We start from the raw sequence: 21,446 nt of genomic DNA on the forward strand, positions 1-21,446 counted from the left end.
TAAAACCAGGATGCATCAAACAAAAAGTGACATGTCATAATTAGTTTAACGGGCAGTGTTTTCTTTTTCTTAGAAGTCCGTATAATAATGGTACGATTATAACCCACGGAGTCTTACATTCAAGAAATAGGGTATCGTGTGCCAGGCTCTCGGCTAAGTCCTGTGTATACATTCCTCACGTAATCCTCACAGCCTCTTAGGAGGCATCACCTGTTGTTAACCCTGTTTCCCAGATGAGGAGTTGAGCACAGAATAGGAAGGTCATTTGCTCAAGGTCACAAAGCTAGTTAGAGTTGGACTCAGGATCCCACCCTGTGCCACTTCAAACCTGGGGACGGCGGGGATCTTTGTACAAAAGCAAGAGCAGGTCTGGGGCCAGAACAATGGGGGCCTCTCCCTTCCACGGCACAAGACAGCCGGGTCAACGGCGACCACCATCACCCAGCCCACCACCTTTCAACGCTGCCTCTTGTCACCCAGCCCCAGTTCCCGTCTTGGCCCTAAACCTCGGGATTCTTTTCCCCCCTCCTGGGAGGGCTCCGGGCCTAACATCTGTAGTGACCTCCCTCCCCCACGGAGAGGAGGGGGCTGGAATGAGATCTCAGGGGAAAGGGGGAAGAAATTCCGAGCGCAGCTGGTTTTCCTCACACAGTGCAGATCTGCTTAAATGGGAATTAGGATTAGTGCTGGATTTTGCCTCTCCTGGCAGGCTGGTAATAAGCCAATCTCCTCTCAGTCTGCAGGAAGGCAGAATTCCACTGAAGATGGGAGCCGGCTTCAGGCTCGGGAGTGCGAAACCTGAAAAGTAATTGTGTTATTGACGGGTCTTGCCCACACTGCCAGATGTGCAGCCTTCGGCTCCTTCCCCGGCGTGGCTGCAGCCTTTAATTTTGTTAATGGGTAACATTCTCCCAGGCTGCGTGGCTGACAGGCACACTTGACATTAATACGTGTTCTTCGCGGTCCCCAGAGCTCATAAAAGCTCATCATCAGTTCTGAGCCCGTAAATGTAGTTCCCGGCTCAGGTGGACTGGGAACTGGGAGATGCTCTGGGGGAAGTGGAGGGGTGGACCTCTGCGTGAGCCAAGAAGTAAACTCCTCCCTCACCCAGGGGATGCGACCTCCCAGGCCACCGGGAGGGGAGCAGAAAAGCAACTCTGTAGGCTGAACCCTGGGTTCAAATTTGCATTCAAGCAAAGGGGCTCCTGCCCTGCTATTTGAGGGGAGTTGATCCAGTATTTTGGGAAGGCAGTTTGCCAAATGTGATGTGTGCAGAGCCTCTGCCCGGCGGTCCCACTTCGGGGCATCCGGGCTTTGGAACTGCATGAACTTTGCCACACATAAATGTGGGCACCGAGGGGACCGTTGCCGCCAAGTGGTAATGGCCAGAGATGGAAATATCCACGTATCCATGGTGGGAGAGGTGAGTGCACTGTGGTCCACACTTCCCATGGGATACTGTGCAGCTGTGAAAAAGACTCCAGAAGATGCATGTGTGCTCACTCGCAGAGGTAGACATGTTATCACTGATAACTGGGGTTGTAGAACATGCGAGGTAAGATCCCATTTGTGTAAAAAATTGCCACTGTCTGCTTGTGGGCCCCCATGGGCCCATGCTTATGCACACATGTACACACATGTGTGATTACATGTACTATAGCCTACAACGTCGTATTACAAAGATTTTGCAGTGGGTTTATCTGTTAAATAGAATGAACGAGTATGGACAAACTTTCACTTTTATAGTTAAAAATGAAAATTATATTATATTATATTATATTATATTATATATCTTCATCCATATGTATATGCATGTGTGTGGATACGGATATGGCTGTATATGTATACGGATGTGTATATGTATCATGAATTCCTCTGACTAGCCTTAGTCTGGCCCATGACACTTGAGGTCCCTTGGGCTGACACTGCCTGGGTGGACGTCTGAGGCAGAGATAGCTAAATAAAGCGAGATCACGTCCTCTGGCCAAGCCCTGTTCCCCATCAGTTAGCAGGGAGTTCTGAGAACTTCTTACATGCCCAGGGGGCACTGCTGTTGGGATCTACAGGGTCGACCTTGAACTCATGGCTCTCCTGATTGCTCCTCTCCTACCATGGAGATGCACTTGCAAGGGACTTGACTTCCCACAGACCTGAGTGTAGCCCTGGCCCTGCCCCTTTTCAGTGGTAAGTCCTTGGGTGAGTTAATGCCTCTGAATTCACCATGGTCCTTATCTCCAAAGTGGCCATACTTTCTCATGGAATTGTTGAGGGCGTCGGGATTAGTGTCATTGTCATTTGAGACAATATGAAAGTTGATCGGGGCTGCTTCTGTGCCGCCAGGTTGTTGGGAAGGGAAGGACGGGGGTGCTTAGCCCTCCCCGCTCCCACTCCGCTGTGAAGTTTTGCCCTTTTGTTACTCAGCTGGGTTTGTGAACAAGCTGGTCCCCTGGGACCGGCCTAAGCCTTGGCTGACAGGTACGTGGCCTGGACATGGTGAATTTGATCCTTCTCCCGTGACCTGGGGACTCTTTGTCAAACTGACGGAGAGGAGGCAGGGGTCGGGGGAGAGGCTGGACTTCTCGCCCCTGCACTCTGGGACTGAGCTGCTTTTCTCACCACCAAAGATTTCTCCACTTATTACTTATCTCTTCACGGATACCAGATCTTGAAAATCTCCGTCTGCCCCAAAGCCTGCATTCATTAGGCAATGATTAATTCGCTTTTGCATTTTCAAAATGACTCAGAAAGCCTTTTTTCTGCCTGAGGAAAATGGAGTTCCCACACCAAGATGATACTATTCTAGCTAGAAGCAAAGTGATCCAATGTGTCGCTGTGGTTACGGCACGCTCCGTCTCATCACAGGGACGTTGTGCAGGCTTCCTGATTTTGGAAGACTGAAAATACGCCCCAGTCCCTAGGCTCTGGGGATGCCATCCTGGGACCCTCCGTGGGGCTGGGTGCTTGCTTCTGTCTCTCTGGCCACGGGGCCTGTGGCTTCTGCACCTTCAGAGATGGGAGGAGGGAGCGGGTGCACAGCTGGACGAAGTGGCCCCCAGAAGCCACATGCCCCCCACACTTGCTTTTTTAAAATGTATTTCTCCCTCTTTTCCTTCTAGAGTTTATCCTGAAGCTACCATCAGAAAGAGACTTCAAGAGAATCTTGACACCCCTGAAAGGAAAAGACACCAGTTGAAAGAGGTATGATTGGCGACATGGGAGTGTGGGTCTTAACGTATTCGAATAAGAGGGTCTAATCTTCTCTCTGCTCCCTGCCCCTCCAGACTCTCCATTTCTGAGTGAGAAAGCTCTCAGCTCGTGCTGGAGGGCAGGGCAGGCAAAGGGCGGCTTTTCTCTTGTCCTCACCCCCAGATGTTTGCTCGGGGCTGGGGAGCGAAGGTGAGGGGTGAGGAGACAGAGGCCGATGGGGTCTCACCAGACTGGGTGCCACCCCACTGACGGGGCCGAAGGTCATGCTGGGTCCTGAGTCGATCCAGGAAGTGAGGGTTGAAGGGCTGGAGGGAGTGAAACCTCCAAGGGAAAGCAGAGCTCCTGGGGGGATCACGGAGGGTCCCGCCTCTGTCAAGGACCCCTGCCACGCCTCCCCTTCCTCCGCACCCACCATGGTCTTGGGATTGTGGGAAGGAAATACCTTCCTGGGGTGATTTCCAGCCCTTCCCTCACCCCATCCCCTCCCCCATTCCAGGACTGTCTTTTTGGATAAAGTTCAAATCCACAAGGACTAGGACCAATCACCAAATTCCATGACGGAATTGGGAACGGAGAAGCCTTGGTCTGCTTCTTGGGCTCTGGGAGCTTCTTGGGCTGCCCACAATCCCAGGACTGGTGACGGGCTGGGTCGCCTCAGGGAAGGTTCCTGAATGAGGAGCCAGGATATCGGTCCTCTGGCCCAGTCTGTGGCACCATTGTGCCTCTAGAGCCCTTACAAGCCATTTCCCTCATTGGACCTCATTTTCGCATCTGTAAAGTGGGGCAGCAGTGACTTGAATCTCTGTTCCAGCCCGCAGGGCCTCAGTTGCTGAGGTCCCAAGACCAGGGCTGAGCTGGGGGAAGGGCAGATTTGGGGGCAGCGGGGAGGCAGAGATGGAGGTGGGGCTTGGGCATGGCTGTGGAGAGGAGAGGGGATTTGAAAGCTCTGAGGAGATTCGATTGCCAGTCTCGAGCAAAGGATGACTCAGAGCCTCAGGGGAAAGACCACAGGGTCTGAGGTGCAGCTGCGACTGTGCTTGAGTCCCAACTAATGAGAAGAGCCAGATTAACCAACACTGACTGAGGGCTTCTCCATGCCAAGTGGAGGGCTATGTGCAACCCCTCTCCCAGCAGCCCTGTTATCACCTCCACCTCAGGGAAGAGAAAACCAGGCCTCAGAGAAGTTAAGCGACTTGCTAAAGGTCACCCAGCAGTAAGTAATGTGGCTTTACTTGAAGCCCCTCCCTGAGCTCCCCAAGCATTCTTGTGCATTTTGCTTACCAGCTCTATGACTTGAATCTTAAGGTTAAAAAATCCTTGAAGCTAAATCACCTCTCCGAAATTCATTTCCTGAAAAAGACATGGAAGTGAGTTCTTTCCTAGAATTTTTTTCTTAAACTTTGGGCTCTTCGTAAAATCTCTGTGAGTCTTGATTTTCTGATCTCTGAAATGGGAACATCGCACTTACTCATGGGGTTGTTTTGGGGAGAAGATGAGATGAGGGGGCTGAAGAAATCTCCCCACACCCTCCCTCCCTACAGACCCCCTCCACCGGCCTTCCGCCTCCTGGGGCTGCTGTGAGGGTGGATGGCGGGTACCCACGTTAAAGTGCTGCGCCCAGCCGCCTGATGGTGTTTGCGATTTCAGCTGCCTCTGGTGCCATTGGTTGGGAAGCACCGGCCACTTTCTGACTCACTGATCTGATATTCACCTGGTCTCCAAGTTCATCCTCTTAACTTTGGATGTGCCCCCTGGCCGGCTGGGATTATTTTAGGCTGGAATCCAAGGCAGGGTGGCCAGGTCCTAGCAGCAGATAAAACAGGGCCACGTCAAGGCCCACCCAAGAGGTCAGTGGCAGAGGAGCAGCGAGGCCAGGGCCTGGGGGGCTTCTCTCACGCCCTCGACAGTGTCTGTGTCCCACAGCTCACCCTGCTCTGCCAACCTCCTGGGCCATAATCTACATTGTAAGCCTCCTGGCAGCAGCCGCCCTGGTCCCTGCAGGAAGCTCTCACCTTATCACAGAGCCTGGATCCCACCAGGTTTTCTTAATCAGGAGAAGGCACTGAAGCGAGTCAGAAAAAGCTTAACTTCCTCGGGATGTTTCTCCATCAGGGGAAGCCGTGGGCCTCAGACGAGAGGAAAATCTCTTAAGTACAGAAAAAAGCAGCAAGGGGGCCGTCGTTCTTGGTTTACCTTCAGCAGGGCTGCTGAGGGGGCAGAGTAATTTTGCCTGGCCCCTGTTGTTAGTCAGAACCAGAAATTATAGAGTCACAGGGAGAATCCAAAGATGAGTGTCAGCGACGGGCAGACAGGCGTGAGCTGTTGCGGGAAATGTTTGCTGGGGGCTGGTGGAGGCTGAGTCGAAGCTCTGCCCTTCAGTAGCTGTTTGACTCCGGGTGAGTGCTTTGATTGCCCAGAGTCTCAGTTTTCTTATCTATAAAATGGGCAAACAGCTTGCACACCCCACCCCACCCCCAGGTGGTTATGAGGGCCAGGAAATCACCGGCTAGATGAACGAGGGCAGCCCCCTGGAATAATGTGGGGAGCCTCCCAAGGTGACCTCCTTGAAAAGGCTCAGGCTCTTGGGATGTGAAAGCTGGGTGTTTGTGACCACACAGTGGGGTTACCCTGGAGACACATACCTCACTCTGTGCGTGGTCTAAAAAAGGACTGAGATGGAGGGCCTGGCTTGTGTCAGCTCTCTGTTCTGACACCGCTGGGGCATGGGGCCATCTCGGGTGTGAACAGCTCTCCCTGAGCCTTTATCCCATGGTTTACACTTCACTCCTGGTGATCTTTCCTGGGCCCTTTCTGTAGGTAATCCCTGATCCCCCCCACACCCCAAGAGGCAGGGATTAATAAGCTCTTTTTAAGTGAGGACAACTGGAGTTCAGAAAAGTGGTAAATTATTCCAGGGTTCACCTCTTAAAAGCAACAAGGTTAGGACCCAAACATGGGGCTCCTGCCCTAAGGATAGTGTGTTTACCATAGCCACCCACGGCACCCACAGTGCCCGCAAAGGCACCCCTCCACACCTACAGAGGTGCCCTGTGCGTGTCCATAGGGACTCCCCACAGCACTACAGTGGCTCCCCATGGTGCCCATAGAGCCACCTAAGTCATTCGTGAAGCACCCCCCAGGAACTCACAGCATCACCCCATGGCATTCATGGTGGTCCCCATGTGTCCCCAGAGCACCCCACATGCCTGCAGTGACAGCCCACAGCTCCCATGGTTGCACTGCTCCTGCGTTCTCCACCCAGCCTTGCATGGAGTTTGGAGGTCAGGCAGAAAGGGGAATCCCTTGATGTTTTTGTCTCCCCAGCCAGCCCTCTATAGCAGGCTGAGCAAATGAGTGAAGGCAATTTTTAGGAGGCCTCTAGATGGTCCTCCTGCTGAGATCTGACAGTGGGAAGCAGGTGGCTGGTGGGGGTGGGTGGTGGTGAAGGAGGCCTGGCTGCCGCCACAGCAGAGCCTGTACCTACTTACCTGTTTTTCCTTTTGTTGCTTGTACTTTTGGTGTCATAGCTAAGAATGCATTGCCAAGTCCAAGGTCATAAAGGTTTACCTCTGTGTTTTCTTCTAAGAGTTTTAAGGCTTTAGCTCTTATATTTAGGTCATTGATTCATTTTGAGTTAATTTTTGTACATGGTGTGAGGTAGGGGTCCAACTTCATTCTTTGGCCCGTGGGTATCCAGTTACTCCAGGACCACCATTGAAGAGACTGTTTTTCCCCATTGAATAATCTTGGCACCCTTGTTGAAAATCCATTGGCCATAGATGTGTAGGTTTATTTCTGGATTCTCAGTTCTCTTCCACTGGTCCATATATCTATCCTTATGCCAGTACCATGCTGTTTTGATTACTGTTGCTTTATGTGTAACTTACGGAGAAGTATTAGTATATTTTAAAGCTCCCCAGGTGATTCCAATGTGCAACCAAAGTTTTTGCACTACTGGTGTTTAGAGGAAGATGAGGCACAGTTAGGGAGGCTGGTTGAGAGGCTGCTGGAATGATCCAGGGCAGTGCAGGGTGGAGAGGATGTGGCCCTGAACTAAAGCTTCAATCGTGGGGGTGAAGAGGCCATGATAGAGTTGAAAGAGGTTAGTGAGGGAGACATCCTGATTCTCCTTGATTCCGGGAAGGCTTTAGAGATGCCAAAGGTGAGAACGGAAGCCAGTGGTCCAGGTGAGCTTGATTAACCTCTTACCCACCCCAGTGTGATTTGGAGGAAGACCTGAGTCCCAGTCCAGCTCTGCTCCACTGTGTGACCTTGGGCAAGTTGCTCAACCTCTCTGAGCACCTCCATTGCCTCTGTAAGGTGAATTGATATTCTCTGCCTGCTCATTCAGAGGGTTGGGTGTGGGTCAAGCGGGTCAGCTCTGCAAAGGCTGGAAGGGACTTAAAGGCCTTGACAGATCCTTGGCAGAGAATGCGTGGCAGGTCCTCCACCCCAAAGTTCCTGCCAGGTGGTTGTCAGTATCCGCCCAACCAGGGACTTGAGGCTCATAGCCTCCAATGCAGCCTATGCTGCCTTGGGCCGCCTTGGGCTGTCTCTGACAGGTCAACATGCCTCCTTGTGCTGCACTGAGATCTATTTCCTTGTGCCTTCCATCTTCTTGCCCCAAACCTGCTTTGTGGGGCTGAAGGGAGCAAGTGTCACCCCTTTCTCTCCCGGCCATTCTCCTGTGTCCCCACCCCACAGCCTCTCATCTTCTGGGTGCAGGGTCATAGTTCCCTCTGCCTCCCTCTGAGGATGCAGGTCGAGGTGCTCTCTGCACTTCTTGCTCTCTTGACCCTCTTCTGGGTGGACTCTGGCCTGAACTTGGCACTATCATAGTTCAGCCCTCAGAGCTGAGGCCAGAGCTCCAGCTGTGTTCTGAGTCCAGCCAAGGTGGGTGAGACCATCATCTCCCTCAGTCCAGAACTTTGATGTCTGTTCATGGAGCTGACGTGGCGTTGGGATCCAGGGATTCCCGCATCCTGTTTGGACTCAAGCTCCCATCTTTTCGTTGACCAAGTAGAAAAGGGATTCACTCTTGCTGCTTACATCACATTTCCATGCATTATTTGTAAACCATAAGGCAGGTTAATCCAGGAGGGAGAGCACAGCTTTGGTATTAGATGAATTTCAGGGCTATTTCTCAGCTGGGGCAGATGAACTCAGTGTACTCTCCTGTTAGATGAAGATAGTCATTACAACTGCAGGCTTCATGGTCAAGATTAAATGAGGCGATGGATATCAAGTGTGTAGCCCACTGCCCAGGAAGGAGACAACATTCCAGGAAGTGGTGGATCTCATTACCTGTGTGGTCCCAGTACCACCCTTCCTTTTTGTCCAATTCTGACTGATGGGGCACAAGCCCTGTGTTTAAGGGCAGGAAGGGGTAGCAGCCCCAGGCCTCGTCTCCCTCCTGGCTTCCCCCTCACTCCCTGGGACACGTGTGTGAGGGGACAGGGTGACAGGTTCTCACCACCCCAGTTTCCTGCTTACTCAGCTCAAAGTCTGCCAGAACCTTCTGGCCTGGGGCCAGCCCTGTGTCCATATGTGACTCATGACAGCAACCTGGTCCTTCTCTGCCTTCTAGGATATTGTCCATCCCAAACCTTTTCCTTCTTTTGTTTTTCAAGTTGTTTTAAATTTGCACAAGAAGGTTCATCCCAGGACCACACACCCATTGTCCCCGATGGGAGGCCCAGCCAGTGGAGCTTTCTCCCTCCGAGCTGCCCCCTCTCCCTGACCTGGTCGGCTGTGAGAGCAAGGCCAGACCACCCCCTCACTCTGTGGGGTGACCACTACTTAACATCATGGAGAGATAATAATAAGTCTAAACTTCCTCTTCTAAAGAATGAGCAAATCATTGTTTTTCTGTTCATGCAGCAAAAATTAGCAAAACATGCCCTTAAATGGCTTTTTTTTTTTTTTAAGTAATGACCTATATCCACATTGTGAATCACAGCTGAAGAACTTTCAAACAGCCAGATGTGGCAAAGAGGGAGGGAATAGAAACCCCATTTTCAGATGCATGTCAGCATCAGGGAGGGGAAGTGACTTGCCCGAGGTCACACAGCTATGGAGTGGTAGAGATGGGCTCAGTCTGTGAGTCTTCTGACCTGGACTGGTGATCATTCTGCTGCACCCAGCTGTGTCTTTTATTAGTTAAAAGTGTAAAACAATGTATTTTAATTTATAGCCTACAAATAAAGGAAGAAGTCCAAACTGGCTGGCAGTGATGTTTGGTGGCTGTGGTAGTATATTATCTGAGAAGCAATGAATGGGGCCATTCCCTGTGCTTTGGGGTTTGCCGAGCTGTCTTCCCTTTCTGGGCCATGGTCAGGGCTAAGTTCTGAAAGAAAGGCACTGTGGGATGGAGGAAGGAGATCGGGCTGTGGATTCTGAAGCTGTTTTTTTTTTTTTAATAGACTTTATTTTCTAGAGCAGTTTTAGATTCACAGCAAAATTGAGGGGAAAGTGCAGGGAATTCTCACATTCTCTGTCTCTATATACATCCCTACGCACATGTACAGTCTCCCGCACTACTGACATCCCGCACCCAGTGGCACATGCATTACAATTGATGAACCTACATTGACACATCGTTATCACCCAAAGCCCATAGTTTATACTGTGGTTCTCTGTTGGTGTTGTACATTCATTCTATAGGTTTTGACAAAAGGATAATGACATGTATCCACCATTATAGTGGATACTACTATAGTGGAAACTACTCATACAGAGTATACGATATACTATATACATACTACTATGTACTACGGTACTACTGTACATAGTACTACATACTACTAGGTACTACTACTGTACTACTCATACAGAGTATACTATATACTATATACATACTACTACTATATATATACTACTATGTATATACTATATACAGACTACTATAGTGGAAACTGCTCATACAGAGTAGTTTCACTGCTTCACCAATTCATCCTTCCCTCCATACTAAGCCCTGGCAATCACTGATCTTTTTACTGTCTCCATCGTTTTGCCTTTTTCTTCATGTCATAGTGTTGGAATCATACAGTACAGAGCCTTTTTAGATTGGCCTTTTTTCACTTAGTAATATACATTTAAGGTTCTTCCATGTCTTTTCATGTTTTGATAACTCCTTTTTTTCCCCTATTTTTTTTGTTTGTGGTAAAATACACATAACAGAAGTTAATGTTTTAACCGTTTTAAGTGTACAGTTTGGTGGTATTAAGTGCATTCAAATTGTTGTGCAACCGTCACCACCATCCATCTCCAGAACTCTTTTCATCTTGTGAAACTGAAACTATACCCATCAAACAATACCTCCCTATTCCCTTCTCCCAGCCCCCGGCACCCCCCATTCTACTTTCTGTCCCTGTGATTTTAACTACTCTAAGTACCTACGTAAGTGGAATCGTACATTATTATTTTTTTTTTTACTGCCTACTTCACTTAGTGTAATATCCCCAAGGTTTATCCATGTTGTAGCGTATGTCAGAACTTTCTTCCTTTTTAAAGCGGAATAATATTTCTCAGTATGTGTAAACCACATTTTGCTCATTCATTCATTTGTTGATGGACACTTGGATTGCATCCACATTTTGGCTATTGTGAATAATGCCGAGGTCGTTTCTTTTTAGCACTGAATAGTATTCCATTGTCTGGTTGTACTACAGTTTGTTTATGCATTACCTACTGAAGGACATCTTGTTTGCTTTCAATTATGAATAAAGCTACTATAAAACTTCTGCAGGTTTTGGTGTGGACATAAGTTTTCAACTCATTTGAGTAAACACGAAGAAGCACAACTGCTGGATTGTACAGTAAAAGTATGTTTAAATTTGTGAGAAACTGCCAGACTGTCTTGCAAAGTGGCTACACTGTTTTGCATTCCCACTATAACAATGAGTGAGAGTTCCTGTTGTTCCACATCTTCGCCAGCATTTGGTGTTGTCAGAGTTTTGGATTTTGGCCATTTTTATAGGTGTATAGTGGTATCCAATGTATGCAATTCCCTGATCACATATGGTGTAAAGCATCTTTTTATACGCTATTTTCCATCTGTGTATCTTTGGTGAGTTGTCTGTTCAGGTCTTTTGTCATTTTTAAATTGGGTTATTTGTTTACTTATTGTTGAGTTTTACAATGCAAGCTTACAAATTTACAAGTTCTTTGCATATTTTGTATAATAGTCCTTTACATATATCTTTTCCAAACATTTACTCCCAGTCTGTGGCTTCTTATTCTCTTGACAATGTCTTTCACAGAGCAGAATTTAAAATTTTAATCAAGTCTAGCTTATCAATTATTGCTTTCATGGATTATGATGTTGTATCTAAAAAGTCATTGCCATACCCAAAGTCATCTAGATCTTTCTCCTGTGTTATCTTTTAGGAGTTTCATAGTTTTGTGTTTTACTTTTAGGTCTGTGATCCATGTTGAGTTAATTTTTTTGTTGGTTATAGTATCTGTGTCTAGATTAGTTTTTTTTGCATGTGGATGTCCAGTTGTTCCAGCACCATTTGTTGAAAAGACTACTTCTTCAACAGTGTATTACCTTTGCTCCTTTGTCAGAGATCAGTTGACTGTATCTATGTGGGTCTATTTCTGTGCTCTCTATTCTCTTCCGTTGATCTAGTTGTCTATTCTTTTGCCAATACCACACTGTCTTGATTACTATAGCTTTATAGTAAGTCTTTTTTTTTTGTGGTAAGCGGGCCTCTCACTGTTGTGGCCTCTCCCGTTGCGGAGCACAGGCTCTGGACGCGCAGGCTCAGTAGCCATGGCTCACGGACCCAGCCGCTCCGCAGCATGTGGGATCTTCCCAGACTGGGGCACGAACCCGCGTCCCCTGCATCGGCAGGCGGACTCTCAACCACTGCGCCACCAGGGAAGCCCCCTATAGTAAGTCTCAAAGTTGGGTAGTGTCAGTCTTCTGACTTTGTTCTTCTCCTTTAATATAGTGTTGGCTATTCTGGGTCTTTTTCCTCTTTATAAAACTTTAGAATCAGTAGCTGATAACCACAAAACAACTTACTGGGATTTTGATTGAGGTTGTATTGAATCTATAGATCAGGTTGGGAAGAACTGACGTCTTGACAATATTGAGTCTTCCTATCCATGAACATGGAATACTCTCTAATTACTTAGTTCCTCTTTGATATCTTTCATCATAGTGTTGTAGTTTTTCCTCATATAGATTTCGTACATATTTTGTTAAATTTCTACCTTGTTTCATTTCTTTTGATGCCAATGGAAATGTATTATTATTTTGTTAAATTTCAAATTCCACTTGTTCATTGTTTGTGTATAGGGGAGCAATGGACTCTTGTATACTAAACTTGTATCCTGCAACCTCACTTTGCTGTAAATACTTATTAGTTCCAAGAAGGTTTTTTTTGTCATTTCTTTTTTTTGGGGGGGGGGTGGGTACGCAGGCCTCTCACTGTTGTGGCCTCTCCCGTTGCGGAGCACAGGCTCCAGATGCGCAGGCTCAGTGGCCATGGCTCACGGGCCCAGCCGCTCCGCGGCATGTGGGATCTTCCCAGACCGGAGCATGAACCCGTGTCCCCTGCATTAGCAGGCGGACTCTCAACCACTGCGCCACCAGGGAAGCCCCTTTTTTTGTCATTTCTTACAGATTTTATACGTAGACAATCATGTCGTATGTGAACAAAGGCAGTTTTATTTCTTCCTTCCCAATCTGTAAAATTAAAACACCTGTAAAAATTTAAAAAGCTTCCTTCCCAATCTGTGAAAGTAAAAAAACCCCTATGTCTTATTGCATTAACTAGGACTTCCAGTACAGAACTAAGAAGCAGTGGTGAGACTTGTCGCATTGCTCCTTAATGCGAGAGTTTCTAGTTTCTCACCATTAAGGATGATGTTAGCTGTAGGTTTTTTGTAGACATTCTTTATCAAGTTGAGGAAATTTCCCTCTGTTTCTAGTTTTCTGAGAGTCTTATCATAAATGAGTATTGGATTTTGTCACATGCCTTTTCTGTATCTATTAATGTGATCATGTGCTTTTTCTTCTTTAGCCTTTTGATATAATGGATTACATTAACTGATTTTTGAGTGCTGAACCAGTCTTGCATACCTGGGATAAATCCCACTTGGCCGTAGTATATAATTCTTTTTATACTTTTTTCATTTCTGTTTGCTAATATTTTATATTTTGTTGATGATCTTTGCATCTATGTTCATAAGAGGTATGGTCTGTAGTTTTCTTTTCTCAGAATGTCTTTTTTGGTTTTGGTATTAGGTTAATCATGGGATGAGTTAGGAAGTATTTTCTCTGCTAATATTTTCTGGAAGAGATTGTTGCAAATTGGTACACTTTCCTCCTTAAATGTTTGATAGAATTCACCAGTGAACCCATTTGGGCCTGATGTTTTCTCTTTTGAAAGGTCATTAATTAGTGATCCAACTTGTTTAATAGATACAGGCCTATGACTGTTTATTTCTTCTTGTATGAGTTTTGGCCAGTTGTGTCAAGGAATTGGCCTATTTCATCTAGGTTATCAAATTTATGGGCATAGAATTATTCATAGTATTCTTTTATTTCTCTTTTCATGTTTGTGGGAACTATAGTGATGTCCTCTCTTCCATTTCTGATATTAATAATTTGTATCTTCTTTTTTTCTTAGCCTGTTTAGAGGCTTTTTTATTTTTATCAATTTTCTCAAAGAACCAGTTTTGATTTTATTGATTTTTCTCTATTGAGTTCCTCTCCTTTGAAGCATATGTTTTAATCTGTCACTATCTGAGGGATCTTGAGGGTATACCCCTTCTATTCTCTCAGTTTCCACATCTGCAGAATGGGTATTGTGGCAACAATACTTAGCCCAGTGTTCTTTGAGGGCAGATATCAAATGTGAGTCCACATTCATTGATTCAATAAGTATTTGTTGAGCCCCTACTATGTACCAGGTTTTGCTCTACATTCTAGGAATATCATAGTGAACAAAAGAGCGAAGTCCCTGGCCTCATGGAGCTTGGCTTCTAGTTGCAGGAGACAGAGGTCAAACAAGCTGAATGTCAGGCAGTATTAGAGGCAGGAAGGGACAGGGAGTGGCCAGGGCTGTGCTATTTCGCATAGCGGGTGCTTGGAAGGCCTTCCTGATCAGATGTCATTTGAGCAGAGACCTGCAGGCAGTGAGGAATGAGTCTTGACTTCATGTGGGGGAAGAGCCTTCCTGGCAGGCAGGCAGCTGGCATGTTGGAGGACCAGCAAGGAGGCCAGGGTGCTAGAGGGAAGGAGGTAAGGAAGGAGAGGCCAGGAGGGAGCTGCCAGCTAGGTGAGGACTTTGGATTTTGACTCTAAATGTGATGGGAAGCCAGTAAACAAGGAAGAGACAGGATCGAATTTACATTTTACCAAGATCACTCTGGCTGCAGGGTGGAGGACAGACCACAGGGGACAAGGAGACAGGGGTGGAGACTGATGTTAGAATCCAGGCAAGAGATGAGGTGATTTGGAAGAATAAAATGGTGGTGGAGGTGCTTTGAAGCCAAAACATTCACCGTCTGTTTTGAAAGAAGAGCTGAAAGACTCACTGATGGGGTGGAAGAGAAAGAGAGGTGTCAAGGGTGACCGTAGAGTTTTGTAAACGGAGGAGCCCGGGTGGCTAGGCTTTGGAGGAGTCTAAGGAGAACGTACTGAGTTCTCTTTTGAGGCATTTTAAGCTGAGACATTTATCCATCCAAATGGACGTGGCAAGAACATGGATGGAGATACAAACCTGGAGTTCAGGGGTGAGGTCCGGGCTGGAGAGACAAATTTGGGAGCCGTCAGCTTATAGAGTATTTCAAGCCTTAGTGCTTAATGAGATCCCCTGGGGGTGAGTGTGGATGGAGAAGATGATTGGGGAGTGCACGGTCTTGGAGGGCCTGTAGAAGGTGCCCACTGGCTGCTACCTGGAGCTGCCCTGAGGGTGGCCCATCCAGGACACCAGGGTGAACAGATATTTTTGCATTGTCCTGGGAACTGTTCCAGAAGAGAAACCAGCTGCAAGAGCAAGCCCAGGCTTAGCCTGCCCTGAAGGCGGGCGTTGTTCAGCTGTCAGTGACCGACATAAAATAGAACAGGAGCAGCAGGACATACCTAGGATATTCAACACCTGGGGAAGATGGCTTTTAAACACCTGTCATCTCTATACAACAAAATTATTTTCAGTAACAGTGGTGAAATAAAACCAATTCTAATAATGGCCAGAAAAGAAACAGTGAACCTTTCCCTTTAGTGGACTTCGTATATAGAACCAGGCCAGTCAACAAACAGACATTACAGTGCAAAAAATGGGGGAAAAAGTAATGGGTTCATACTTGTTAATTACATTAATGTATATTTTGAAAAAAGAGAAAAATACACAAAGTTCCAAAAGAGTGAACCCCACAAGGTTGGGAGAATGAACAGAGGTGGCGGCCTTGGCGATAATCCGTTTCTGTTTCCTCATCCTTAAATCACTGCGCTGTCATTGCCTGGTTAAAATCTGCTATTTAACTGTGAGAATATCTGGTGGCATAGGGACTGGAACTATGTTCAAAGAGGACTCCAGCGTTCTGAATCCTTATTCTCACAATGAACGTGTGTAGCAGAATTGGCTTGTGTTGGGGAATAAGTGGGTGTTCTCTGAACTAATGTCCATGTAAACACAATGTTTATTAAAGGTCAAGTAATAAAAATGTGCTCATTTGAAGCTTCCACACGTATTATTAAAACTCAGCTGTGATTACAGCAATTGTTTAGAGCCTGGAGCAACAGGGTTTTTTTTTAAGGCAGTATGTTTCATCATTGACATTGTTTAGAATTGTCAGCTTTCAGTCGGTTTTATGTTTGTTTTTAAATTCCCTACAAGCAATTCATCCCCTATGGACCCTGCGCAGACCGCTCCCACTACCCCGCCCTTGGGAGATGTTTCCACGAGGGCTGCTGGGCGATGGAGGGGAGGGGGCGGGGGACCCTGAGGGGGAGACCCTGTGGGCTGGTCCTGCAGTATGGCCAGCTAGTTTGCAGGTGGGCATAGGTGCAGAAAGGCCTTCCAGGTGTCCAGCACACACTGAAGAGGGAGGCAGAATGGAGCCTGGTGTCCTGGGGGACCCTGAGTAGGTTGGCATTAGGCTCTAGTTCCTAAAGGCCACCCTGGTTCTGAGTACCATCTGTGCACAGAGGGTCGGGCACCGAAAGCTTCATCCGTGGGTGACAGTTTGCCCTGGTGGATGTGAGGCTACCTCCCTCCCGGGGACACATCCAGGCCTGCCCGGTGGGATCCCTACCCTCTCTCCCTCCCTTTCTCTCCTTCCCTTTCCCTTTCGGCAGAGCGGTCCGTGAAGACGGCCGTTCTAATGAAAAATCTCATAAATACCAGGAGAAAAGCATCCAGGACTTTGGGTTTTTATCTCTTCCAAGGCTCCCTGGAGAGTCTTCTTGGTAGGAAACATCCCTTCGGAGCTGAGATTTTCTCCCGGGCTTCAAAGACGGGGCTCGCTTCTTAGGAACACAACATCTGTTTAAACTGAACTTGAACCGAGAGGCAGGCGCATCCCACCGGAGGGGAACAGGGCAAAGCAGGAGGGTGCAGAACCTGCTGTCTGTCTCTGGGGGAAGCTCTGCAGGCCCGTTCCTCCTTCTGGTGGTGCATCACCCTGATGGGCAGTGGCTCTGGGTACACGCAGAGCACTGCGGGGCAGGGGGTCTGAGACCTGCGGCTGTGTACTGCCTGCTCTCCAAATAGCACCCAGGCCCATGATGGTGGAGACCTCCTCAGCCAGGAGAGGGAGCGAGGAGACCCAGGGCGATAGAGTGGCTCCTCCAGCCTGGGAGGTCCCCTTGGGCCCCAGGAGCCCCTTTCCAAGTGCTGATTTCCCAGCTCTTGGCATTTGTGCCGACACATCCTCCCTCTCTCCCTCCCTTTCTTCCTTTCTTTTTCCCTCCATCATTCACTGAGCATCCACTGGGATACAGGGATTAAAAATTCCCAGTCCTCAACTTCAATGAGCTCTAAATCTGATAGAACAACCTGATTCCTCTCAAAGCTAAGAAAAGTTGAGCCCTTTGTGTGCTTGGGCGTGTGTGCCAGCGCACGCTGTTATTGTTAAGGCTGCAAAACAACATTACAGAGAGCTTGGAAAACGAAGGGAAGAGAAATCGCTCAGTGCCCCTCTCAGCACAAGAGGCCCATTCCTTTCCTGCTTTTGTTCCCATCCAGGAGCATGTTCGGCAAAGATGCCTCCAGAAAGTCCGCCGAGTTCGACTTCCTGCTTTTCTTTGCGCACCAGCTCCCGCTGCAAAACAATCGCGTAGTACTCCTTCCTGGACAGCACTGGGTTAGGGGCCCCCTCTGTGGGCACGCAGCTCGCTTCCAGTGTCCACCAATGTTAGATGCTAGATGCGTGCCTCCTGGAAACAGTCGCTAGGTTAGCAAATAAAACTACAGGACGCCCAGGTAAATTTGAACTTTGTATAGCCAGTGAATCATTTTTTAGTGCGAGTATATCCCATCAGTATTAGTCCCATGGACTATTTGGAACATAAGCTAAAACGTTATTTAGTGTTTATCTGAAATGCAAACTCTTCAGTGAGCATCCTGGATTTTATCTGGCAACTGTGTGCCTGGAGGGTCTTGTGGGTATTCAATGCTCCTTTATTTAACGATACAGAAAACTAGCTGCTGCTGTGTTTTCTTTCCTATTTCATGGGGGGAACACTCTCCCTAACTTGAATCTATCCTTTTTTGCTCTTGATCGATCGTGCCTCCCCGACAACTCTGATCACCACGGCTCTGTGGCTTAACACACTTGGAGGTCAAGGAATCCAGCCCCTGTGGTCCCTCCGAGCACATCCTTTCCCCAGCCTTTTTCTGGAAGCTTCCAAGGACTGCAGATGTTTGGTTTGCTTTGTGAAGGGAGGAGGAGGGGCTGGTGGGAGGTGTGAATTAGCACTCCTCCTTGGGCCCGAGGAACTGCTTCCTCCAGAGCCCGCCAGCTCCTCTGGCAGCCACGGATATAGGCAGTGTACTCGCCTTTGCCCTGTTAGAGAGAGCAGAGGTTTGAGGATGTTGATACAGGGCTGCAGACCCATAGAGGTTTATGACATCTTTCTCTCCATCAATGAACTTATTTTTCATCCTAAGGCAGCTTCAGGGAATAAAAATATAAATCGAAGTGGCAGACAGTAAAGAAAAAAAATGATTGGAGAGTGGGAAGACAGAGTGATGCCTTGTGGTTGAATGGATTTTCTGTTTAACTGAGGGTTAAGTAGAAAACTCATTTTGATTCATCCTCTGCTCTTGCAAATCTTTCTGAAATGTATCAGGCTGTTCCCTGGTTTTCCTAAGTGCACCATAATGACCATAATTGAATCTCTTTGCTGGCAGAGTATCCTGTGGGCGTCAGGGTGCGCTGTTGTAAATGTCAGTCCTCTAGGTGTGGCCAGGACTTGGGCTTTAGAGCCTGCGGCGTAGGCTGTGTTCTGTGCAGTGGCCCTTCCTTCACTTTCGCTACTGTCTCACACTGTCTTCCCAGCCACCCTGGGCTGGGGCTCAGGAAAGGACCATTTTAGAGATGTGGAAACTGAGGCCCACCAGGTGAGGGACTTGCTCCAAGTCACTCTGGCTGGTAGAGGAGCTGGGCCTGAAGCCAGTAGAGGTGGCAGTGGTGAGTTTGTCTGGATTCAAATACTGGCTCTCACTTCCTGGCTGGAAGAAGACCATTAAGCTTCATGAGCCTTGGTTTCTCCATCTGTGAATTGGGCATAATAGCCTTTCCTTACAAAGCTACTGATGAGATTAAGTGAGGTAATCATGTGGGTGGGCTGCATACCTGGGCCTTTATATATTTAAAAGAAAAACAGCACACACACTCCCTTACCCCCAAAAGTCCCACACACCCCGGTCCTGGGACCCTGCGTCCAGCTTCTTTCCACTTTGCTGTCCTTCCTCCTCTGTGCGCTAGTCATTTTGCGAGACTCCAGGGCCAGAATGTCTGGGTTTGGATCCTGACTCCATCTCCCACTCCCTGTGTGGCTGTATTTCTGGGCCTCAGTTTTACCATCTGTAAAATGGCGATAATAGTAACCTGCCTCCTAGGGCTGCCATGAGGATTAAAAGCAAGAGAGCTTGTCCAGGCCAGTGCTGTGCAAGGATTTGCCATTGTCCTTCTAGGACTTGCTTAAGTGAGTCCAGGTTCACCAGTCTTTCAGGATTTGGTCCATACCCTGAGCACGTTAACAGGAGTGGGCTTTGGGCCCAAGCTCCCTCTTGGTGCCCCGGGAGCTTGCACGGTCAGTCTGGGGAGAAGGAAAGAGCCCCACTTTCTTCCTGCCATTGTCTGGCTTACGTTTACCCCTCCCCAGGTGCTCAGAGATGGACACCAAGAGGGAGCCGTAGTAACTTATGAGGGGCCTGGTCACTGGATGGAAGACTTCTGCCCTGACAGGGCCCCCTGACCAGAGGTCATTGCCCTCCAATAGCCTGTCTGTCTGAGGCCTTCGTGCTCCCTCTCCGTATGTCATGGATTTCTAGCATTTCAGGAAGGCATTTGTTTTTCTCCTTATCAAGGGATCCACTTGGAGCACAGAGGCCTGTGTGTGACCTCCGGACCCTCCCTGGGGTCAGGGTTGAGGTGTGGGGAATACTCTTCTCCAAGCCAAACCCCAGCCAATGAGGCCACCTGTTCTGGCCTCTGGGCTGCTGGGTCCACAACTCCGTGGGCCTTGTAGGCAAATCTGCTCCAGCCCCAGAGTCATCAGCGCTGACCCCTACCTCTGCTGAGCCCCCTCCCACTCTGGGACTCTTGCACGAGGGTTGTGGCTAACAAAATAGTCACTCTGGTATTTTAGGACAGGAACAGCAGCCTGGGTGCAAAGCCCTGGGTAGGCTGGTTTATTTATGCATTTATCTTTAACAGGAAGGCCGAGAGAAAGTGCGTGTTTTGTGAATATTTACAGGCAAATTACTACGGGGAGGAAATGAATTCATTCTCTCTCCTTTCCCACTGTTAACAGATCACACTGTGGTTCCCCACCGCCTGCCTCTTGAAGCCCTCCCTTTCCTTTCTTGCAATTCCTTGTAGGCTTTACTCCAGCTCCAGAAGGGGCGGCCGAGGAGATGTGTCAGTATAATTCCCCATGCACTTATCGAGCACCTACTGTATTCCAGCCCCGGTTCGGGTGCTGCGGGTACTGAGGCGAGCAGCTCACCCGCCGCCCCGGGCCTCTCTCTCAAGGGGGCACGTGAACAAAGAACAGCAGTGTCTGTTGGAGGAAACAGTTGCTTCGAGACCTGAGGGGGCAGGGGGATGGGCAAGATGGGCTCTCTCCGTATGACTCTGGGGAAAGCTGGGCAGAGGGGCTGCCTCTTGTCCTGGGCCTGGAAGGATTTGTTTTCTCAGCAGAAGGGGTAACTGGGGCAGCGGGAAGAGCACAGGGCCTTGGAGGTGTGAAGGACAGCACTTCCTGGGGGGCAGGGACATAGCACCTGTGGAAGGAAGCAGGAGGGGGAGCTGCCGAAATGTGGGTGCGGCAGGATTATTTCTGGTTTTGAGCTGGGGAAGGTACTGACAAGGGAAGAGGCGGCCCAGGGTTGCCCAGTTTCCAGAACTAGCTGGGCTGAGCCCGCCTCCCGCCTCCTGTGGTAAAGGACTAAGTTGGCAAATAAAGGCCTCTATTGAGAGATGGGAATTTTCGCCTCCCCTCCCCCCTCCCCTGGAGGCCAGGAGGAGCAAATACGAGGCAGATGTGCTGTCACTCCTCCCTCCCTTTCAGAGACATCACTGATTGATTGTGGCACTTTCGCTGGACACAGAATCCTCAGTAAAGCAAGGGAGGCGGGTACTTATAACAAGTGTAAACCAGCCCTCCTGGAGGAAGGTGGAGGCCTTACGGTGGACGGCTGGACCTTAGGGTAGCCTTGGCAATGGATTGGTGATGAGAAAATTGCTTCTTTTCTCCAGGCCTCAGTTTTCTCACCTGTGAAATGGGGACAGGAGGGGCCCACTTGATTTCTGAGGAACTTCCCAGTGGCTAGTCAATATTTGTTCATCCACTCATTCATTCATTCTCTCCACACTGTGCACGTACCATGGCTGGCACTGGGGAGGGGGTTCCTAGGAACATACTGGTGAGTCAGGCAGCCAAGACCTGGCTTCAGTCCTGGTCTGAGCTGACGGTCCTGTGGTCTGTGGTTTTCAGAATCTTAAGTGTGAGGTCAGCTGTGACCAAGGACAGGGCTGGGGGCCTTGATTGT

The 21,446-nt window shown here is 48.5% G+C and overlaps 1 long non-coding RNA gene across 1 annotated transcript in view; it reads left to right on the forward strand.

Moving 5' to 3' along the window:
- Window positions 1-3,117: 3,117 nt before the first annotated feature.
- The window catches only part of LOC309826676, a 122,658-nt gene continuing 104,329 nt past the window's right edge, over window positions 3,118-21,446 (forward strand). Inside the window, exon 1 of the long non-coding RNA XR_014297124.1 lies at window positions 3,118-3,198. This is a non-coding gene — a long non-coding RNA (uncharacterized lncRNA). The remainder of the gene's footprint in view (window positions 3,199-21,446) is intronic.

Source organism: Grampus griseus, assembly GCF_964374135.1.
Source record: "Grampus griseus genome assembly, chromosome: 8".
NCBI lineage: Eukaryota > Metazoa > Chordata > Mammalia > Artiodactyla > Delphinidae > Grampus > Grampus griseus.